The following is a 23,146-nucleotide window of genomic DNA, read 5'->3' on the forward strand; positions in this document are numbered from 1 at the left end:
GAGATAAGGAAACTGAGATCCCTCATGAAGAAAGGATGACCCTCAAAGCAAATGCTATTGCTATTAATAGATTTATTATTTGATTTAAATAATTGATTTAAATACATAGACAGTCCTCAGATTTAATATTAACTGTGTTGGCATTCACCGGGAGGGATGCCTGAAGAAAAGTCTGCACCTGTGTCAACAGAATTTCAGGATCTTGGTGAAGCAGGATGTTATATAGATGAGCCAGAGATGGTCTCTGTGTGCTGGCACCACGTCATCTATTTGCCTCTGCAGGCTGCGACTCATTAGCTTAAAAGCCCACTGGCACCATACTCAAAATTTAAACATTTAATTATTTTTTAAAAATAGCCCAAACAACAGATTTTTAGCCATTTAGAGCCTGCCTGATTTGCACACCTCACAAAACTTCACTTCACAGCTGCTAGCTTTGTGGTGATAAGCCTCCAAGCTGCTACGGCCCTCTAGGGCTCTCTGACCCGGAGTCTTGCAGTGCCCCTGGGGGACATCCCTCCCTCCCCCCTAAGGGTCCCCTTGCTCTTCTCCCCTTCGGAGGAGCAATCCCCAGATAGCTCTGGACAGACCCCTGCTGTAAAAGACTCCCCTCTTGTGCAACTGCCTCCAAATGCCATACTCCCATCATATGAAGATTCATCAGGGCCCATCACTGCCTAGGGATCTGTGCTGAATATAGGCATATGATCTGAAACCTGAGAGACAGTCTCCTCCCATCACCATGAGAAAAAATATCCTCCTGTTTCAGGGGAAAGAAACCTGGTGCCGGAAGATGACCTGAAATCTCAGCAGAGAAACTGACCCATCAGTGGCACAGACAGCCTTGGGAAAGCCTGCCCTACCCTACCCTGATGCTCTTAGGCCACAGAAATATATCTGCAGTCCTCCGGTTTAGAGGAGAAGATAAGCTGGTGTCACGTAAAGTGTGTGTGGGGAGTGTGGAGGAAAATTCAAACACACCACATTAGATAAAACAGAGGATTTGGACAGAGCCTCCCATGTTCAGTCTGGTCATGGTGAAAAGAATCAGGATCATAACTGTGCAAACAGAAATAGCAAAGAAAAAGAGAACGAAGGGAACAAAACACAAGGGAGGATGGTAGGAAAGATTATGGACATGTAGAAGAAAGGGAGGGAGGGAGAAAAAAAAAATAGCATGCAAAAAGGACAGAAAGAACCCAGTCTGGAAGAGAACCCAAGAAAAAGAAGAAACTCCCCCCCCCCCTTGAGGTTTTGGCACTATGGAAAATGCAATAGGAACATGAACTCAACAAGACAAGTACTCAAGAATTTAAAGACAAAATTATAAACAAGAGGATGGTATGGAAGGATGATCACAGATCTAAAGAAACAAACTGAGGATAAAACACCACTGTTACAGAACTACCAAATAAATCAGAAAAAGGGCCATATGCACCGCAATGTTCATAGCAGCAATGTCCACAATAGCCAAACTGTGGAAAGTGCCGAGATGCCCTTCAATAGACGAATGGATAAAAAAGATGTGGTCCATATATACAATGGAATATTACTCAGCCATCAGAAAGGATGAATACCCAACTTTTGCAACAACATGGATGGGACTGGAGGAGATTATGCTAAGTGAAATAAGTCAAGCAGAGAAAGTCAATTATCATATGGTTTCACTTATTTGTGGAACATAAGGAATAGCATGGAGGACACTAGGAGAAGGAAGGGAAAAATGAAGGGGGGAGAGTCGGAGGGGGAGACGAACCATGAGAGACTATGGACTCTGAGTAACGAATTGAGGGTTTTAGAGGGGAGGGGGGTGGGGGATGGGTTAGCCCAGTGATGGGTATTAAGGAGGGCACGTATTGCATGGAGCACTGGGTGTTATACACAAACAATGAAGCACTACACCAAAAACTAATGATGTACTGTATGATGACTAACATAATAAAAAAAAATTTAAAAAAAGAACATGAAGGGACACAGCAGATAAAAATCAAATTATGGACCTAAATAAAAGACAGGGAGCCATCAGAATGAATCCATAAGAAAATGACCAAGCAACTTTAAAAACTTTGGGAAACAGTGTGGAGGTTCCTCAAAAAATTAAAAATAAAGCTACCCTATGACCCAGCAATTGCACTACTGGGTATTTACCCCAAAGACACAGATGTAGTGAAAAGAAGGGCCATATGCACCCCAATGTTCATAGCAGCAATGTCCGCAATAGCCAAACTGTAGAAAGAGCCAAGATGCCCTTCAACAGATGAATGGATAAAGATGTGGTCCATATATACAATGGAATATTACTCAGCCATCAGAAAGGATGAATACCCAACTTTTGTAACAACATGGATGGGACTGGAGGAGATTATGCTAAGTGAAATAAGTCAAGCAGAGAAAGTCAATTATCATATGGTTTCACTTATTTGTGGAACATAAGGAATAGCACAGAGGATACTAGGAGAAGGAAGGGAAAAATGAAGGGTGGAAAATTGGAGGGGGAGATGAATCATGAGAGACTATGGACTCTGAGAAACAAACAGGGTTTTAGAGGGGAGGGGGGTGGGGGGGATGGGTTAGCCCAGTGATGGGTATTAAGGAGGGCACGTACTACATGGAGCACTGGGTGTTATACGAAAACAATGAATCATGGATCAGTACATCAAAAACAAATGATGCATTGTACGGTGACTAACATAATAAAATAAAATAAAATTAAAAAAAAGAAAAAAATTAAAGAGTAGAGATATGCAAGGCACATGGAAAGTATTCCACATAAGGATAACTCCTGTTCATGAAATTCAGTGAGCAATAAATGAAAAAAATATATATTGAGACATACGATAGCAGAAAATTTCTTTAAACTGAATGAGGAATTGAGTTTGTATATCCCAAAGGCATACTACATTTTAATAAAAACTTCTGCTACATTGAGCCTTATGGTAGTTAGAACTCTAGGTGTTTGAGACCTAAAAGGGGGGAAATGTCAATCTGGCCTGAAATTTCTCCAGAGGAACATTCATTGACATTCATAGGGCAACTTCTGTTGTTCATGAAGAACATGTGACCCAAGGACAGAGCACTAGGGCAAATTGTTAAGAATGGAGAAAAGCATCAGGCAGACATTATCAAATATGAAAAACAAATTAGTTACTTGTGAATCTTTCTTAAAAAGAATCCTACTGAATCACAGAATCCAGTCAACAAAATGATGGATGGTGGAGCCTTGGTTAAGGGACTAACAGAGGCTCAGTGCCAGAAAGCAGTGGAGTTATGTGTTGATCAAAATAGGCTAGATATTGGTGCAGACAACCCTCACCTTTCAGCGGCTTTTGTCCTCAAAAATTTACTTCGTGATCATGCAAAATCTGCTCTAGGTCTATCAGCGTCTCCGGGGGACCCAGCTTCCATGCAAAGGTTCAGCACTGCACCTCCACAACAACATGTGATTCCACATTCTCCAAGACAAGGGAGGAGAGCTCCAGAGATTCTCACAAGGGCAACTGAATGCTTCCATCCAAAGTGACACACGAGTGCTTGTATTCTTTTATGAGATGATCAGTCAGAGGCAGCCGCAAGAGGGGACAGAGGAGAGACTCTGGAAACAACAAAGTTTACTATACTCACAGGTCCTAGAGACAAGAGGCACAGCACACCACACAGAGCCACACAGGAAAGACATTAGAGTGGTCAGAAGGCAGAAGACAGGAGTGAGGGAAGCACGTAGGCCCTTTATTGTGTCTTTATTGTGGTTTTCATGTCAAAGGCAAGGCAGGACAGGGTGAGCAGTTTAGGACTGGCTAGTGTGAATAATGTCTGCAGACTATGGGCTTCAGAGGTGGTTCCTAGTTGGCAGACACCTGATCCTGGGATGATTAAGGCAGAGGACTATTGCCTTCTGGGATGTGTGGGCCAGAGAGAGGAGGCAAGACTCTGGGTTGGTTAGTTTGCATATCGAAGACACACTCTAGCCTGGGCTCTCTGCCATCTCCAAGAACAGGCTAGCCTTAGGAGGGGCAGTCTCTCCCCAACCAGAAAGGGTTTTTTAAGATGTCAAAATACAATATGCAGAAAACTAAAAATATTTACAGTACATTGGGTCACTTCCACTCATATTTTATTGGTCAGAGCAAGCATAGGGCTATACCTATCCTCAAGAAGATGAAGAAGAGCCATCTCTGCATGTGCCTGGAAAGAGGAGAGCTGGAAATAACAGTGAATCGTGCTAATCTCTACCACAAACAGTACCGATAAAGGTCTGAGAGGGAAGAAAGCATGATCACAGAATTGTAAATACTGACACTTCTTAAAAAAAACAAAAAACAAAAACCTAATGATGAAGCCAACCAACTAACTGAAAGATTCAAAATCAAAATAATGACCTCCAGAATGGGCAAATGATGAGGATCAATGCCATTTACATAGAAGATGAAGATGAATAGCTGTGTGCTCCTCCTTGGCTGGCAAGTAAGAGTCTGGCTTTTCTGTGGCAGCAGGAGCAGAAGTCCCAGTGCTAAGTGCCTCCTTCGTGGTGCTGGAAGGCAGCTGTGTGGGATCTCCACATGTTGGCAGGGATTGTGGCTGAGATGGGTCGTCTGGGAGCCAGAATTAGGAAGGAGATCCCTGATTTCTGCGGCTTCCTGACAGTTTCCTGCTTCCTGCTCTTGGCCGAGGAAGCAATTCCTTTGCTCGGTCAGTTCTCCAGGCTGTTCTGGGGGTCCTTCCTAGAAACTTGGCCTGGAGTATGCTCCTCCAGCCCTGCCAACAATACACACACATCTAATTCTCTATATTAAAAATCTTTCTGCTCGAAATAGGCACATTGGCCTCCTTATTTGTAACTGAGTTGTTACTGATACATATTACCTCAAATCTTAGGCTTAAAGCATTTTTAGGTGGACTGAAGAATTACATTAGTCCCTCCTCATCTGAGGGGGATACATTCCAAGACTGCCAGTGGATGCCTGAAACCACAGATAGTACTGAACTCTATATATGCTATGTTTTTTCCTATACATACACACCTATGGTAAAGTTTAATTTATAAATTAGGCACCATAAGAGATTCATGACAGTAACTAATAATAAAATAGAACACATAACAACATACTGTAATGAAAGTTATGTGAATATGGTCTCTGTCTCTCAAAATACCTTATTGTGCTTTATTTACCTTCTTTTTGTGATGAGGTGAGGTGATAAAATGCCTTTGTGAGGATGCAAAGTGAGGTGAGTGACGTGAGTGTGACAGAGTGTTAGGCTACACTGACCTGATAATTTGTCAGGAGGAACATCTGCTTCCAGACTGGGGTTGACCACAAGTAACTGAAACCATGGTAAGCGAAATCACGGGTAAGGGGGGACTACTACTGTACATTGAAAGCAAAACTTTAAAACTTTTAGAAGACTACGTAGTAGAATATAATTATACCCTGAGAATTGGGAAGAATCTCTTTAAAAGACTCAAATTTCTCTCTCTCTCTTTTTGAGAGAGAGCACGCACATGTGCTCATAACATCTAAAACTGAGAAACAATGTAAACATCCATTAAGAGGAGGTGTGGGGGTGGGTGGGGCAGAGGGAGAGGGAGAGAGAGAATCTTAAGCAGACTCTGGGCTCAGCACGGAGCTCAACACAGGGCTCGATCTCACGACCCCGAGATCATGATCTGAGCTGAAATCGAGTTGGATGCTTAATTGACTGAGCCACCCAGGTTCTCCAAAAGACTCAGATTTCTAACTATAAAGGAAAAGACTGAAAAATTTGATTACACTAAAATTTAAAACTTATGCTTATCAAAAAAATGAAAGGAAAGGCCACAGTCTGAGAGAAGATACTGGCAGCACAAACAAAAGATTAGGGATTGGTATTCACAATATAAAAAGAACTACTACTTGTTATTAAGAAAAAGAAGAAAATCAATAGGAAAATCAGTAAAAGTAACAAATAGGCAATTCATTGAAGAGGAAATATAAATGACTGGGAAACATAATAAAGATGTATAAGTTCACTAGTAAAATAAAATGCAATCAAACCTTAACTTATATTATGTAAGTTAAAAATACAATTTTAAAATATAATTAAAAACAAATAATTGGTTAAGGGACTAACAGAGGCTCAGTGCCAGAAAGCAGTGGAGTTGTGTGTTGATCAAAATAGGCTAGATATTGGTGCAGACAACCCTCACCAAAATATTCTTATTTTATATCTATCAGATTTGCAAGAACTAAAAATACATTTCAATACCACCTGTTAGGGAGGATGTGACAGAAAGGGAATTTTTTTTTCTTTTTTTTACCAATTGTGGGAATATAAACTGCTGTGATTCTGATGGAGAACAGTTGGGATACAGCTAATAAAGTGGAATATGTGTATACCCTGCAACTTAAAAATCAGTCCTAGCTATGTACCCTAGAAAAACTCTGGCACTTGTATATAAATGTGTAGCATTGTTCCTGGTAGCATTGTTCCATAACATCTAAAACTGAGAAAAAATGTAAACATCCATTAAGAGGAGAACAGCAATTGTGGTGCAGTCGCACAATGGAGTCCCAAAGAGCAGTACAAGTGGCTGTCCTGTTCAGGACAGAATAGGTTTTGATATATACTAACTTCCAAATCCTACTTGGCTTAAAACTATAAGGGATATATATATATATATATATATATATATATATATATATATATATATATATATATTGGTCGTATTACATGTTCAGTGTGGTTGGCAGGAGGCTCTGTTCCACACAATCACTTAGAGACCCAGGTGAAGACTTTGCCATCTTATAGTTGCACAATCTGAACACTAGGACATTGGAGGGGAAGAGAGAAGACACTCTAGTTAATTCTGCCTTGACTTGAGCATGATATGTGACACCTCTGCTCAGAGTCCATTGTCCAGAATCAATTGTATGGCTCTGGTCTACCTGCAAAGGAGGCTGGAACATACAGGGAGCATATGGAATATTTGGTGAGCACTATCTCTGCCATGTAAATGAACCACACACGTAATATGAATAGATATAACAAAGTTGAACGATGGGGGCACCTGGGTGCTCAGTCAGTTGGGTGTCTGACTCTTGACTTCAGCTCAGGTTGTGATCTCGGGGTCGTGAGATCAAGCCCCGTGCTGGGGTCTGCGTTCAGCGTGGAGTCTGCTTGAGATTCTCTCTCTCTCCCTCTCTCTCTGCTCCTCCCACTCGTGCGCTCTCTATTTCTCTTTTTTTCCCTTTCCTTGTGGATTTATTTATTTATTCTTATTAACATAATGTATTATTCGTTTCAGAGGTACAGGTCTGTGATTCATCAGTCTTACATAATTCATAGTGTTCACCATAGCACATACCCTCCCCAGTGTCTGTCACCCAGCCACCCCATCCCTCCCACCCCCACTACTCCAGCAACCCTCAGTTTGTTTCCTGAGATTAAGAGTCTCTTATGGTTTGTCTCCCTCTCTGGTTTTGTCTTGTTTCATTTTTTCCTCTCTTCCCCTGTGATCCTCTGTCTTCTCTGCCTTGCTTTTTATATTTCTTTTTTTTCTCTCTCTCTAAAATAAATAAATACATCTTTAAAAAAATGGTGGTTACCTCCAAAGGAAAGGAGGAAGATATAATTAAAGGGGGATAATCAGGGGTTTCCATTAGGATAGGTAATATTTTAGTTCAAAATCTGGGTGATGAATCCATAATTATTTGCCAAATCATTTTTAATTCCCTTTGTATAACTTTATTATTACATAGTAAATAAAGAAATATTGGCTAGAGGTGCCTGGGTGGCTTAGTCGGTTAAGCGTCTGACTTCAGCACAGGTCACGATCCTGGGATCCTGGGATCGAGCCCCATATGGGGCTCCCTCCTCAGTGGGGAGTCTGCTTATCCTTCTGCCCCTCCCCACTGCTTGTGAGCTCTCTCTCTCACTCTCTCTCTCTCATGCTCTCTTTCAAATAAATAAATAAAATCTTTTAAAAAAAGAAACATTGGCTATTAAAGATGACATCCATATTGCCAAGCTAAAAAACGTCAGCTGTATAACAGCCTGATTAAACATTTTATTTGAGCAGAAAAAAATGAAATGTATACTGTGATACAGTATAAATATTTTTTACCTGATGTTTATATTAAAGCTGTGCACATTTTTTTTAGTTCCTAGGGGCACTAAAATTTAAAGTAATGTACACTTAAGGTTATTAAGTGATTTGAGCCAATATCCTGGAACATGCACTGTGCGATTCTATGAAATCTTTCAGAAGGTGAACAAGTGTCCTTCTTTGTTGAGTGGTGATATCTTTAACTGCCTTGGTCAATGCTGGGAAAGAAACTGTAAGAATTAAGTATAAAACTAAATTATTTTGCTGGGCCTTCATACTCATAAGCAATTATGCTGTGCTTAATATTTTATAAAGTAAAGGAAATAGCTATTTAGCAACCTCAGAATGAAAACAACATAATAAAAGCTACCCGTTATTGTAGCTAAAGTGTTGCTAAGTGATTTATACACCTTTTCTCTCTCTTTCTCTTTACAGTAATTTTTGAGGAAAGTGTCATAACTCCCAAATTCAAAAGGATTGAATAACTTGTCCAGGGTCACATGGCAAAAATGTGGCTGATCCAGGATTCAAAGCCAGATCTATCTAATGCAGACCACATGAATGAATGTGGGGGGAAAGAACTTCAAGAGATCACCAAACCAATCCCTTCCCCTGGGAGGTGCTGTCAACAGAGGAAAATTCTGGGCTTCCCATTAATGTAAGTTTCCAGTGTAGAGGATCATCACTTTTTTGATATATTTTAGGTTCCATCACCCCGTGTGTGCACCACTGTGTTAGAGAAGGAATGAATTATGGGACAGTGATGGTCCAAGAGTGGCCACTGGGGTCCCTGAGCAGGACACAATGAGGATCACCAAGGCACCTATACCTGTGCAAGCGTCAGGATCCTCCTCCTCTCTAATTAGCCAATGGCACACGTAATCTGCTTAGACTAACACATACAGCTGCTCATGGCTGCTCCATTCCACTCAAGAGCTCTGTTGTATTACAAAGAGAGTTTTCGAATTATCCTTCTGTGAAATTCAGCCACTTTGAAAGATCAGGTGCCTTAACCCAAAAATACAATCCCAGTAACAAGCCTGTGTGGATGAGTCAGGCTAAGGGAAAACGTGAAGAACACACTGGCTCAAGGCAGCCTTTGCCATAGGTCTTTGTTGTCTTTGTTTAGGCTTCCTGAAATCTTAATTGAGGTTCTTCCTGTGCATCCAGAGCTCATCCACCAGAATCCAGTAGATAAGGAGACTGGTGTATGGGGTGGGGGAGGAGAGAAGAGGAGGGATAGGGATTGGGAGGTTGGGGAGGTCAATAATAGTATGCTCCACCATCGCTAATGGGGCTGCTCCTTAGGGTCCCTAGAGAAGCCAGTCAGGCTATGATAATGACATCAGCAACAGCAGTCATAATAATAGTAACTGACATTCGCTAAACACCCAAATGTCAGGCACTGAAGCAGGTTCCCTCATCCAGCCCCCAACTCCAAAAGGAGGGCATTTTAATCCCTTGCCCTTGGCAGTGAGTGGTGGATTTGAACTCAGATATATAATTTCAGCATCTGTGTTATTTCCAACATGGCACAGACTGACTCATGTCAGTAAGGCACCAACCTGCTTAATTAATGATGTGCTATGGTTTTTCAGCCAATCCAACCCCAGCTATTGAACCAAAGCTGTTTAATAAAATCGCATCTATTTAACCTAAGTTATTTTACTTCTTCATGCCTAAGTTTCCCTGCATGTAAAGTGGGGCAAATAATAGTATGCTCCACCATCTACTTCAAATATCATTATGAATATTAAAAGAGTTAATATTTATAATACTCCTAGAGCATGCCTAGCACACAGTGTTATGTAAGTGGTTGTTACATAAAATTCTCTCTAAATAAAGCTTGCCCCTACCACAGCTGGGAGAATGGCCATATTCTTCCAGCAGAGAAAAACATGACTAAGAGAACCTGGGGTGGAGGAAGACTCAGAAGACAGACAACAAAGAAGGTTCTTGTGTTTGAGGGTGTCAGGAAGTCAGGAAGGAGGATGCAGGCCTCCCGCTTGAAGCCAATGGTCTAATGTCCACAGGTACTGAGCTGGAAACTGAGCCCGTGAGTTCTAGCTTCTCTACCAGGAAAAATGAGAGTGAAATTTTTAACTGTAGCATGAACAGTGTCAAAGGGAGCTGAATCACAAGATGTGTGTGGGGGTCACAAGGGAAGTGCCCACTGCCTCAACTATATTCATATGTTGAGTTATATCCCAGGGATAGAAAGAATGCCTGGGCATGGTTCCGGAAGTACTGCTGCTGATCTCCAAAAAACTACAGATTTTCTCCAAAGAGCCAGAGGCCACCCATGCCCTGGCTTCCTGCCTCCTCCCGGGACCTCCCAGCGGCACCCTGCACGCTGGTTATGGTGAGCCACACCTGTGGTTTCCTCAACTTCCCAAGGAGTTTTGAGCTCTGGTCTCACCCCACGTAGAGCACCAATGAATGACTACAGTCTTACTGGCTTTAGGGCAGCTCCAAGACCTAGTTTAAGAACGGAGAAAACAAAACTCGTACTGCTGACCAATCCGATCACACTTGGTCACACAGGCACCTACCCTGAGCAAACCCTTCCCAAGGAGCCACTCCCTCCCAGCACCGAGGCCAGGGCTGGCCCACTGCCTCCTCCTACTCTTCACAAGGACGAGGACAAGGCTACAGAGCACGTGGTACACAGCCGGGGTAGAGTGTGAAAAGATGAAAGGGCCCTACCCTGCCCCTCATGCCCATTTCTGAAAAAACATTGCCCCCCAAAATATGCTTCTAGCCTTCTCACAGTCAATAGGTCTGGTGATGGAGCAGGTGGATATTTGTTTGCAGAGTATTTAACATCCTAACCTTGCTATACATCGTCCCTCACCCCCCAGCCTGCAGCACATTGCCATATTCTTCATGACCCATTCAGATACTCTCCATCCAAGCCAAAGCTTTCTGCTTGCTTCTGTGGCCTGTAGCAGATCTCTGATGCCCACATGCCATGCTCAGAATGCATCCAGTGCCAAAGCATTACAGCCAGATAGTGATGCCTGTGATGGTATCTCTGAACTGTTAACCTCAACCCCAGCCCTCTCGCCCCAAAAATAAAGACAGGAAAAGAAAAGCCTTTAGTTAGGGGACACCAACAAAAGAATGCTCAATACAGTTGCAGATAATGCTTTTCTTTATTGAAAATATAATTTGGGAGAAGTGACCTGTAGATATTTCTGCTGTTTGTTAATTCCCCTTACGCTAAAAGATAGGGTTCGCTCTGATTTACAATAACCTCCCCTGCCCATCACCTGGTCTTTTTGGTGGTCTCCTTGTCTTCCAAGAGCCTTCTTAAGGGTCCTGACCTCTGTAGAACTTTCTCAGACTTCTCAAGCCAGAATTGATGGTTGTTTCCAACCACACATTTTTAATATGAATTCTAGCACTTACACAATTAATTACACTGTAAATACAAGCTTGTAAGTTTTGGTTACCTCACCCATGCACCCACCCACACACACATACTCCAATTACTCAGCTGTGAGCATCTGGAGGTCAAGAACTATGTATTATTTATTGTTATATCACAATGTAAAACATAGTGCTTAGCAACAAGAATGGACATTTATTAAGTGTATTTGGAATGAATGTTTTTGAATGGAAATTCTCAAATGTTAGCTCTTCTGCTTCTCCTGGCCTATCTGATTCCCAGGTATTGTTCAAAGGTGTCTCCAGTAACTGCATCAGTAACTACAGTTAATCCTTCATTGTCTCATTCCCAGTGATACGATTCTTCTGAAGAAAACTGATCTGTGACAGGTATGGCTACGTCTCATCGCACAGCTTGACAGAGTACTGGTTGGGGGATGCTGGGGTTCAGGACTGGGTTTCTATTCTTTCACGATTTCAACCATCAACAACTGGTAGCCTATTATGTGCCAGGGGCTGACCCCTGCGCTGTGTTCCAGCTTCCAGGGACTCAACAGTAGCTGCCGAGTCTTCATCTACCATCCAGTGTGTAAACTTAGGTGACTCCCTCAAGCCTCTTGGCTGCAATCTCATTTATAAGATGGGAAGAAAGATTGCCCTACATATTTCAGCCAGGATCAATTGATATAAGCCAATGTATTCTTAGTTTCACTTGCTTTAGAAACTGTTCATGTCCCTAAACAAAAAGCCCAAGCTAAAAGTTCTGGTGTTGGTGAAAAGTGCTCATGGATAAGGCTCAGAGCACAGGAAGGTGTTCTGGGCACCTAAATGAGCTCAAGTGACAGAGAATGTGGGTCAGCTCAGATTCATGGACCTGAGCAGGGGCCAGTTAGGAGCACAGGTGTCTGGACCTTTGGAATCACCCCTGCCAATGACACTGTTTCTGAACTATGAAATCTGAGCAACTGCAGAAAGACTGCACCTTCATAATTTTTGTAAAAGCCGTGGATTAATGAGACACTCATTCTTGAGCAGACTGGGGAGGGTCGGAGAGAAAGCATGGCTGCCAGACCAAGAACCAAGAAGATGAATGGGAATGGGGACAGGGTCATCGCTCACTTCATGTCTCTGTGTCACATGTTGGTATTCTTGGGATATTTCAAACTTTTTCACTATTATTATATTTGTAGTATCTGCGGTCAGTGATGATGGCTCACTGAAAACGCACATGATTAACATTTTCTGGCAATAATTTTTTTTAATAAAGGTATGTTATTTTAGACATAATGCCATTTCACACAGTAGACTATGGTATAGTGTAAACATAACTTTTATATCATCTGGGAAACCAAATAATTCATTTGACTCACTTTACTGTGAGATTCCCTTTATTGCAGTAGTGTGGAACCAAACCCGAACGTCTCTGAGGTGTGCCTGTGTGGTGTTCTGTATTTGTTGAATTACGATGATGTTTATGTGAATGTTCATAATCATATAGGGTTGAGTCCATGGCCTGGCTTCAGTCATTCCCAATGAATTCTCTTGTTTCTGTTTACCAAGTCAAAGGTAACCTCTAGGTAACGTTAAAAGTGCAATCTATCCTGGGGCTTCCAGCTGACACCTCTTGCCTCGATTGTGGTCCAAGACTGGCCTGAGTGGAGGAGTTGTTTCTTAGCAAAAGGCATTTTAACAAGGTCTGTTAGCCCTGGATGTACTCCAGAACAAATACATTTGAAAACAGTGAAGCGCTAGGAAGAGGTGAACCATTGTTCTAATAGGGACCATCTTTCATGACGCCTCTTCATGCGCCGTACAGTCCGGCTGGTAATGGGAAGCAAACCAGAGAGATGGGCCTGCTCTATCTCCAGAAAGTCATCAAGCACCTGAAACATAGGTGCTTTTTGTATTTTTGTCTTTTTTTTTTTTTTCTCAAATGACAACAAACTGTTCAACTGCTGGCTCAATTTTAAAGTCTATCTTCTAATGATTTTCTCTCTTAATGTATCATCAATTAAGGGCTTGGTGGTTGGTGGATATGCATTTGGTTAATTATAGGCCTAAAAAGGTGGGGCTGGGGAAATGCCTACTGGCCTCAAGATTGAGTGCAAAAATTTAAATACCAGAGTCTAAGATGGTTAAAAATTTGGCATTTTTTCCCTACCATGTCAATGGGCAAAGTTCATGATGATGACACCTGCTAGATTGGTCACTGTTAGAAGAAAATGCTGCCAAGGAATCAATGATTTGTTAAGTTCCCTCACTGTTCCAAGGCCACAAAATGTGACTCTCTTCATGGGGTTCCATGGTCCACAGGTCTGCAGTCAATGAACAGGAATGGTGCTACTAACCTGTGTGACATTTCGTTGGCTGTTAAAAATCCCCAGATATTTCAAACTGTGCAACATGGCAGACACCGATGGTTCACTGTAACCATTCACATCTGCTGTTGTAGTTGAAGGCAGCCATGGACAACATGTACCTGAATAAGCATGGCTGTGTTCCAGCAACACCTTTTTATAAAAACAGGTAACAGGCCAGATTTGGTCTGTGGGCCATCATTTGCTGACTCCTTTAACAGTTGGAATATTAACATTTTTCATTTTTCTTCTTGAACAGATATTTTTATCCCATTCTACCTCCCTTCCAGAATTTTCTTTTAATGTCATATATTTTTGTGTTTAAGTCTTATTTATCACACTCTTATCATTCTTTGTCACAGAAATGTGTGTAATAAATTGAATTTAATAACTTTTTGAGCTTGAGGCTCTAAGTGTCAAAATATTTATCTTGGGTTGAGTTATCAATTCTGATTATTAAGACACAATTGATCAAGAACATAAATATACAATATCATAGCACAGGAAAACTGTATGAAATTCAACTTTCAGTGCTCATAAATAAAGTTCTATTGGAATACAAAAAACTCATATATTCAAATTCTGATAAATAGTAAAGAAACATAAACATACATTTATTGGAAATACATCTTGCAGGGAGATGTCTTTTTTATTGGTTCCTGTATGCACAGATGGATACCATTTATTATTTGAGTGAGATAGTGTTCAGCACTAGTTTTATGTGTTCTTTTTAAAAACTTTAAGCTACGAGGAAACATTTTCTATAGATAGGGACAGAAGCAGTTTGGTTTTTTTTAAAGCAATATCCTTCAACTTTGAACTCCATCTGAGTTATATGCCAAAGATCACATGGCAATCTAGGATCCAATATTATTTTTAGTGGTCATTTAGGCCCTCCTTCAATTTTGTTGAAACTAAGGAAGCAGAAATCACCTGCCCTGCAAAAGGGGACAGTGCTCAGCTGTTAGATACATGTTTGTGGCACCCCTGGCCTTTACACAAACATCGCTTACACCCTCATGTTCTCCTCCATTCCCATAGATTGTTCTGCTCTTCTGAATTAACGTTGTAGCTGAAACCCTTTCTGTTTGCTATCCAACAGGGATTTTAGAAAATTAGAAACACATGGAACTCTTCATCTTGCAGGTCACGCTTTCTTATTGGCTAGACCTGCCAATTTTGAGAAACCACATTTAAGTGTGGAAGATTAGAAAATATGCAAGAAACAAAAATATCCCCTTCTCAGTCCCATGTCAGGATTGTCACCTGCCTCTTCTCTTTCTTGGCCTAAAATTTCTATCTTGCAGCTCTGATTGCAATTATGTCTTCCATACCAGTTACAGTTCTTTGGGTTCTGTTTTAAACAGCAGGAATGAACTCTGGATGACTTCCGTGAAAAGGTAACTTAAAGGAAAATCTGGTGGCTTAAAGAATTGAGGGAAAAGTTGAATATCCAAGACTTGTGGCAGCAGCACCAGGGATCTCAGTTATGGGAACATCACCCCTGGTCGTCATTTTGTCCCCTATCTCAGGATGACTCAGCTCTAATTGTCCTCAGTTGATGTGTTGCTCTAACCAAGATTCAAATTCCCAGACAGGATCAGATTTGCAGTGTTAGGGTCATGGGCCCATATACTGACTGGGGGCTCATCTTCCAATTTTTCAATATCCTAAGTTTTCTTTTCTCCCAGCTTTGCCTAAATCAATGCCTGCATTACTACTACAACCCAAATTTCCCCAAGTGCCACCAGCCTAAGAGAAAATACACATATAAGGTAATCTTAGAATTCTGATGTTACGGATTCTGTGCCTCCTCCTGAACAAAGCAGGACATCAGTGTCCTCTCACAGTATGTCTCCTGGGTCTTTTTTGGAGTCCTCGGGAAGTCTCACGGGAAGTCACTGGTGGCACTTCCCCTTTTCAGCCCCTGCCAATGTCCAGTTGTAGAGAAATCACTGGAATGAGGGTTTCTATGTTGCCAGGCCCTGCTCTCCTATGCAAATGCCAAATCACTGCCAAGCTTCCCTCGGTGCTACCACAGCCAATAATCTTCCCTATGCTTGGGCTTCTGTCCTCAAAGGAGAATGCCTCTCTTTCCAGGTCTATATCATACATTGTCCCCTAGGCTGCAGAGTAACTTTGTTGGGTCCCATGTTCCATGGTGAAAACAGTTTCTTTGTTTCTGCCTGTGGCCCCCTCTCTCTGGGGCCAGGCAGGAGAATATATGAAGGGGTCTCCCATTTCACTTGCCTCCTTCTCTCCACCTCCTATCACCCTTTGTCCTACATTACTTGAAGATCCCTGTATTAGTCATCATTCCCCCAGAAAAAATGAACCAATAGGGGATTATATCCATCTGTCTATCTATCTATCTATCTATCTATCTATCTATCTATCTATCTACCTATCATCATCTATTGAGAGAGACATTTATTTTAGGAAACTGGCTCACAGGACTATGGAGGCTGACAAGTCAAAAATCTTTAGGGAAGACCAGCAGGCTGGAGACCCAGAGAAGCACGGCTGTTGCAGCTAGAATCCAAAGGCTGTCTGCTGGCAGAATTCTTTCTTCCTTGGGGAAATCAATCTTTTTTCTTGAAAGGTCTTCAACTGATTGGATGGAGCTCACACATTATGGAGAGTAATCTGCTTTACTCAAAGTCTACTGATTTGAATGTTAACCTGATCTAAAAAATATCTTCACAGCAACATCTAGACTACTGCTTGACCAAACACCTGGGGAGCATGGCCTCGCCAAGCTGACACATAAAATTAGCCATTACAGCCCCTATGTAAACAGACACATTAGTAAAAACCCATGGTTGTCAGCCTAAAAATGTATCCTAAATGCTCATTGTGAATACCACAGATTTAATCAGAAGCCTACTAAGCTTTGTATGTCAAAGTAAATCTTTCTTCTTTTTTTAAACTTATTAAAAGATGTGCTGAGAGGTAAAAGGTTTACCAAAATATCTCAAAGATTTAGTTCATGCTCTTAATGTTCAATGTCACACAATGTCATAGTCTGTATTTTCCCTAAAAAGGCAGGCCTTTAGAGAGTCAGTCAGTCAGTGGATACAGCATCCACTCCACGCCGGAGGTCCAGACAGGATACACGTTAGAGTGAAAGGCCTCAGCTAAGAGGGACCGTGAGGAGCCCAGAGTGCCAAAGGGAGGGGAGTGTCATGTGGTACCTTGCCCTCCTTCCCTGATATTCACTCCCATGTCTTAGTCTGTATTCATTGCTATGACTGCAGAGGAAGTGTAAGTGTGCAGTTAACTGCCTGTGGACACACAGTGCCTTCAAGGGGAACAGAAATCTACACTACCCCTTTAGCACCGGAGCCCAGACGGAAGCACAGACTGTCCACTGCTTCCACAGACTTAAAAGTAGGGTCCAAGTGGCTGGCTGAGCAAGGAGGCCTGATGGGAAGCTGAAGGAGAGGGGCCCCAAAGACTCAGGCTGTACTCCTGGGGGAGACTATAAGGAGAGTCTTGAACTTGGGACTGACAAAGTGACCTTGGCTAGCCACTTGGTCATTCCAAGTTTCAGACCTCCCTGCCTCTAAATTGGGGCTAATCTCTTGCCCCTTCACAGAGTTCTTGTAAGGGTTACATGAAATAACTCATCTGAAAAGGCCAATTCAATCCCATGCTCATAGCAGGCACTCTTGATATATTTGTTATTTAATCTATGGAGAGTAAAAAAATCAGTGACCAGAAAATAGATCCCTTAGCTTTCACTGGGGGCAATTTACATTTTTCAAAATTCCCAACTGCCTCATGATTCAGGTCACTCTGACAACGATTAGACTGAGTGCTGCAGTCATGGTCTCTATGGAGATCTATTATAGACAGGCTGGTATATATAACCTAAAGCGCCCATTATTTGGAACTTCAAAATACAAGTCCCCTTTGATGATTCCATTTTCCCTGGGAAGCTGGGTGATTTTAGCTCTGTGGCATAAAGTGGGGGGGGGGCTGTTATGGGAAAAGCAACACTGAGGTGATGGGGGAGAAGATTTGGAATGAGAAGGAGAGAAAGGAGCACATCCTAGATTTATGTTTGTTTTATGTACACCTGGTTATAGCAGCACACATGTAAAATGTGGGAAATTTGGAACCTAAATGGAAAATAGGGGTAAGAGAACAATTATTTATCCATATGTTATCTCCCAATGCCAATGTTAACAGCACTGATGTGTGTATTCCCTTTCAGTCTTTTTGTTTCTTTTATTATATAGAGTGATTATCTTGTATGTACATTTTAGCACTGTAGTTTTTTTTATAGAGTTTATTTATTTGAGAGAGATAGAGAGAGAGCCCAAGTGGGGGGCATGGAGAAGGAGAAGCAAACTTCCCGCTGAGCAGGGAGCCCAACACTGGGCTCGATCCCAGGACCCTGGGATCACGACCTGAGCTGAAGGCAGATGCTTAACCGACTGAGCCACCCAGGTGCCCCAGCATGGTAGTTTTTAATAATGTGTTTTAATGTAAGAATTTACCCATGCTAATATAATATATACACTATCTTAAAGGGCTCATCATATTCTATCAAGTTGAATATGCCCTAATTTGCTTCCACTGTCCTACTGTTGGACATTTAGATTACTTTTGTCTTTGTATTACAAATAATTCAGCACACCTCATTTTTGTGCAGTATTAAAAAAAGCTTCTATCTTCTCTTTAGGTATAGGTTTTCAAAAATGAAATTACTGGGCTCAGGGGCTTAGACATGCTAAAGGCTCTTGATACATGTTGGTAAAAGGTTATGCCCATTTTAATTCCACCAGCAATGGATGAGTGTGCCTTTTTCAATCTACCCTTGTCAACACTAAGCCGACTGATGAAAAAAAAATCACTAATTTAATGAGAAAAACAAAACTACTTGAAGCATACATCTCTATTGCCTTGCTTTCTAGTGAGGTTCAATATCTTCCCATATATTTGCTCACCTGTGAACATCCTATCCCATAGTGATAATTTTTAATACTGTATCTTCTTTAGGGATATTGCAAATCCACTGCGGTATCTCTAAAACATACTGTGGAGTTCATACCAAAAGGGAAGTATGCTAGTCTATGATCATGTGGACTGTGAATAAATGATCAGATACAAGTAGAGGATATTCAACTCCAAGTGAAAAGAAATGAAGGCTTAAGTTGTCTCAGAAAAACCAAAGCAAATGACATAGGCATAATGAGATGTGTTTGATTTTGATTCCAAGATAATTTTTTTTTCTCATTCCCTGACAACAATCTCCCAAACTGGTCTGTGTTAAAGATAGTGAAAAAAATCAGAGAGAACAATTTTTATAATGAAGCAGAGAACTAGGAAGCCAATTTGTTCCCAAGGAAAGATCGTTGTTCTTGAATCAATTTGACCCCAAATGACAATGGCTGATAAGTAAGGTCTGGACTTGCTCTGCAAGTTTGTTTCCTGCAGAAGATCTTAAAATGCAACTACTATACATGCTTATTTATAATGTCTGAATGATTCTATACAATAAATTGCCTAGGAGATAAATATATATACATATATATAATAGATAAATATATAAATATATATACATATATATATCTCATATATATGACAAAGGGAATGATTCAGTAGTATCATATTGGCTATATAACCTCCAAAATTAGTAATCCAGCATTCATTCTCTAATAAATTCATCTAATGTTTGTTAATTTCCCAAAGTTAAAATTCTAAACTTACAACAAAAACAGCTTTTTTTTTTTTTAAGATTTTATTTATTTATTTGGAAGAGTGTGTGTGCGTGTGTGCGTGCATGCTCGTGCATGCACACAGGGAGGCAGGAGACAGAGGAGGAGGGAGAGGGACAAGCAGACTCCATGCTGAGCATGGAGCCCCCACGTGGGGCTTGATCTCAAGATCCTGAGATCATGACCTGGGCTGAAACCAAGAGTCGGATGTTTAATCAACTGAGCCACCCAGGTGCCTCACAAAAATAGCTTTTAACGGAAAACATATGAACCAAAAGAATGAATGAACTAACCCGCTGATCATAATTACAGCAATGACCATTAAAAGGGAATTTTCATTTAAAATTAAAATACTTTTACTGTAATAAATAACCAAACAGAAGACTAGGACATGAAACAAAAAAGAAGAAAGCTGAATTTACAGATTTCCCCATTTTTACAGAGACTAGACACTATCTGGGCCCTCCCTTGTGAACCCTACATTTCTAACCCAAGTTGCTCATTTAGAACTACACCATAGACAGGCCCAGGCGCATGACAGTCATTTATTTCTGATGCAATTTGTTAATATTTTTGCATGAATGTCTACCCTCACTCAACTCCTAACTCCTTAATTTTTTGTGGACAAGAATTCTTATTATTATAATTATTCCTGGCTCCATAGGCATATGGTTGCCACTGGACAAACAGCTTGAAACTAAATCAGTACAGTACAAATGGAACTAATTTATATAGGAAAGGAAAAGTACATCGTGGCCAGTGGGCAGTGAAATATGGGTCTGAATGTGGCCTCACAAAAGTGGTCACCTCTGCAACTTCATAGAGCTGCTATAAAGCATTTCACTGAGATTTCACAAGCTCACACACACACAATGTGTTCTTCATAGATTCTGACATATACAGTGGTTTTAAACCCAACTGTTTGAATATGAATCTACTGGATGAATATCCACAATAAAATTAATCACCTCTAAACCCAGAGGTGAATCTCAGATTGCACCAGGAGCAGAGAAACTGATGAACAATGTGGATGGTGGCATAGTGCCCACAAAGCCATATTCCAGCATGACACCGGCTTTTGCCAGGTAAAAATGTGTATTTAAAGTCTAAACAATCTGTTGTAAACCATTTTTTTTCTGATTAAAGAAACTTGACAGGCTTTACAAGCTGTTATCAATCAGAAATTTTTCATACATGATCCAAGTCAAAGTAATCCTTAAACGCTTCACATGATGAATCTGGCTGTGTCTGTTGTGTAGTTCTAAGGAGTTATACAGCTTGACTACGTAAGTAAAACAAACTCTTCTGAGGCATCCTCCAAAATATACAAGACTGTCAGCCCACAGGTCATACATCTGAGGTGCTCTGGTCCAGACATACTTCTCTATCAAATTGGGCCTTAGAGAAATTTCTAGAAGCAAAAACCTGCCACATGTATCATGGATTTTTTCCCTAGATATGTTCCTATGATGAACTTGAATAAAATAGGGAATAAGCTCCACTTTTCCATCAATATTATTACAATCCCAAGACTCCCAGAAATGTCCCCACATGACATCATACAAGATGAAACAGCAAAATTCCCAACTTCTCTTCAGGACTGTCCTTCTGCCAACTTTCATTAAATAAGCATGAGTGCGTTCTCTCTGTGCTAGACACACTGAATGTGGATGACTTCTCAGTAATCCCCCCCTTTCTTTAAAAAACTGATAGAGCAAATGTACATGAGTTTTTCAGATATCTTTCAAGGTATCCTTCTATGGATGATTTTTTATTTTCTGATGCCCTTCCAACACTCAGGGAGTTGTCATGAAATGCTGACATGGAAATGATGCAAGATTTAGTTCAATGGGATTACCAAAGCCTCCTGCCTCCTCATTAGGTGGCTAGAAATGTGAAATAGAAATTTAAAATATACTGTTCCAGGCCCTCCACACATCTTGGGGGATCTTTTCTGCTCTTGACATACCTTGTCCAAGAATGCTCTGTGATTCCTCTTCCCAACTGGAGTTCCATCTGGGGTCCCCTTGTCTTCCAGAAAACCTCGTTAGGATACCCTACACTCTCTGGATCCTTTTCTCTTTAAAATTCCTGAAGCCTCATTTGTACCATGCATTTGGCTGCTTTGGAACATTGTCCTGTTCTGTTACTCAACATAACAAAGATCTGTGTGTCTTCCACCTGCCAGGCTCTCGTGCTGCAAATGGAGTTGAAGAAGACAGGGAGGGTCCCTGTTCCTGAGGCATTCACCACGGATTAGTTTGGTCACTAACATGGGTGCCATAGCAGATGTTTGAGTCAAACGCTGTGTAAGACCCACCCAGCTTGCTGGGTGCACAATTGTGACATTCAGCCACACCATGCTCTTCTACTCCTTATTTCTGTTACCTCTTGGCCTGCTTGTTCCTCCTCCTCACTCAAGAAAACTGTGTCACCTGGATTAGTCTCCCCCTCCAAACTTCTGCCATCAAAACTGTCACTTCGGAATCCACGTGCACTTGCCTTTTGGTCCCATGCCTTCCTCAGCTAGACCTCAGCCACCTATGCCCATGTTCACCACCCAATGGATCCACCTCGGAAACCACTACTTCAAACATGTTTTCCCCTACACAAAACTTTCTCTGCTAAGTGATAGTTCTTCAATTTTACCAGGTACTTCTAGCTGACTGACCTCTCCATTTTCTTTCCATCATCTACAGCTCCTTTTTGTCTTTCTTTCCTTTGTTATCTACATTAATCTATCATTTTAATTTCTACATTTTAAATATCTTATACTCCATTAACCTTGCATCTGTCCCAACCCTCTGAAAGCCTCTCCAACCCAGGAAGAACCTGACGGTCTGCTTTCCTCATGTCCGCATGTGTGAGGTTGAGTGTGGCTGGAGCAAAACACATAATGGGTGGTCGGAGGTATACAGATCGATGATTAGAATCCAGCTCAAAAGCCTGGGTCTCCAACTTCTGTAATGTCTATTGCACATAATCTCTTCCAACTCTCTTGTTAAGCACTTGACCTTAACCCAACTTTAATGAGAAAGGGAAGACACGACACAGGATGAACCTGGTTGCATCATCCACTCCCAAGCACAGGCTCACCTATAATTAAAGTCTCCTCCTTTCCTTTGGTGCCACAGGGCTTCTCCTCCTCCTACCAAGCTGGTATATGGGGACTCGGATAGGTTCTTTGCTCTGAAAGTCATATGCAGAACCTGGCCAGCACCCCATCCTGGACAAAGGGTGCTCAACAAACCACGTTTGCTTCCACTGGTTTCTCTTTATAGCTCAGAGACTGAGCCCCTGGGGATCCCAAGGGAGCTTAGCAGCCATCTCCATTAACTAGCTTTATGGGAAAATGCTGGGGCTTGATAAGTTAAAGGATATAAATGAACAAACAAGGCAGGAGTAAAGAAGGAGAAGTTGAGGGAGGCAGGAGCTCCTGTGTGTGTTCTTGGGAACAGCCAATCTCTGTCTTGCTCACAGTGAGAGCCATTATGGCAGGATGCAATGAATATGAATGTGTTTTGCAGATGCTAGGATCAGCAATGATTTAAGAATTCCAAGCAACAAGCACCAGACACTGGCTTATCAAACTT

General features: G+C 41.4%; 1 protein-coding gene across 2 annotated transcripts in view; it reads right to left on the bottom strand.

The window, feature by feature from the left end:
* The window catches only part of MYRIP (myosin VIIA and Rab interacting protein), a 393,858-nt gene that overhangs the window by 200,661 nt on the left and 170,051 nt on the right, over positions 1-23,146 (bottom strand). The window lies entirely within an intron of this gene.

This window comes from Halichoerus grypus, chromosome 1 (assembly GCF_964656455.1).
Source record: "Halichoerus grypus chromosome 1, mHalGry1.hap1.1, whole genome shotgun sequence".
In the NCBI taxonomy this organism is placed as follows: Eukaryota; Metazoa; Chordata; class Mammalia; order Carnivora; family Phocidae; genus Halichoerus; species Halichoerus grypus.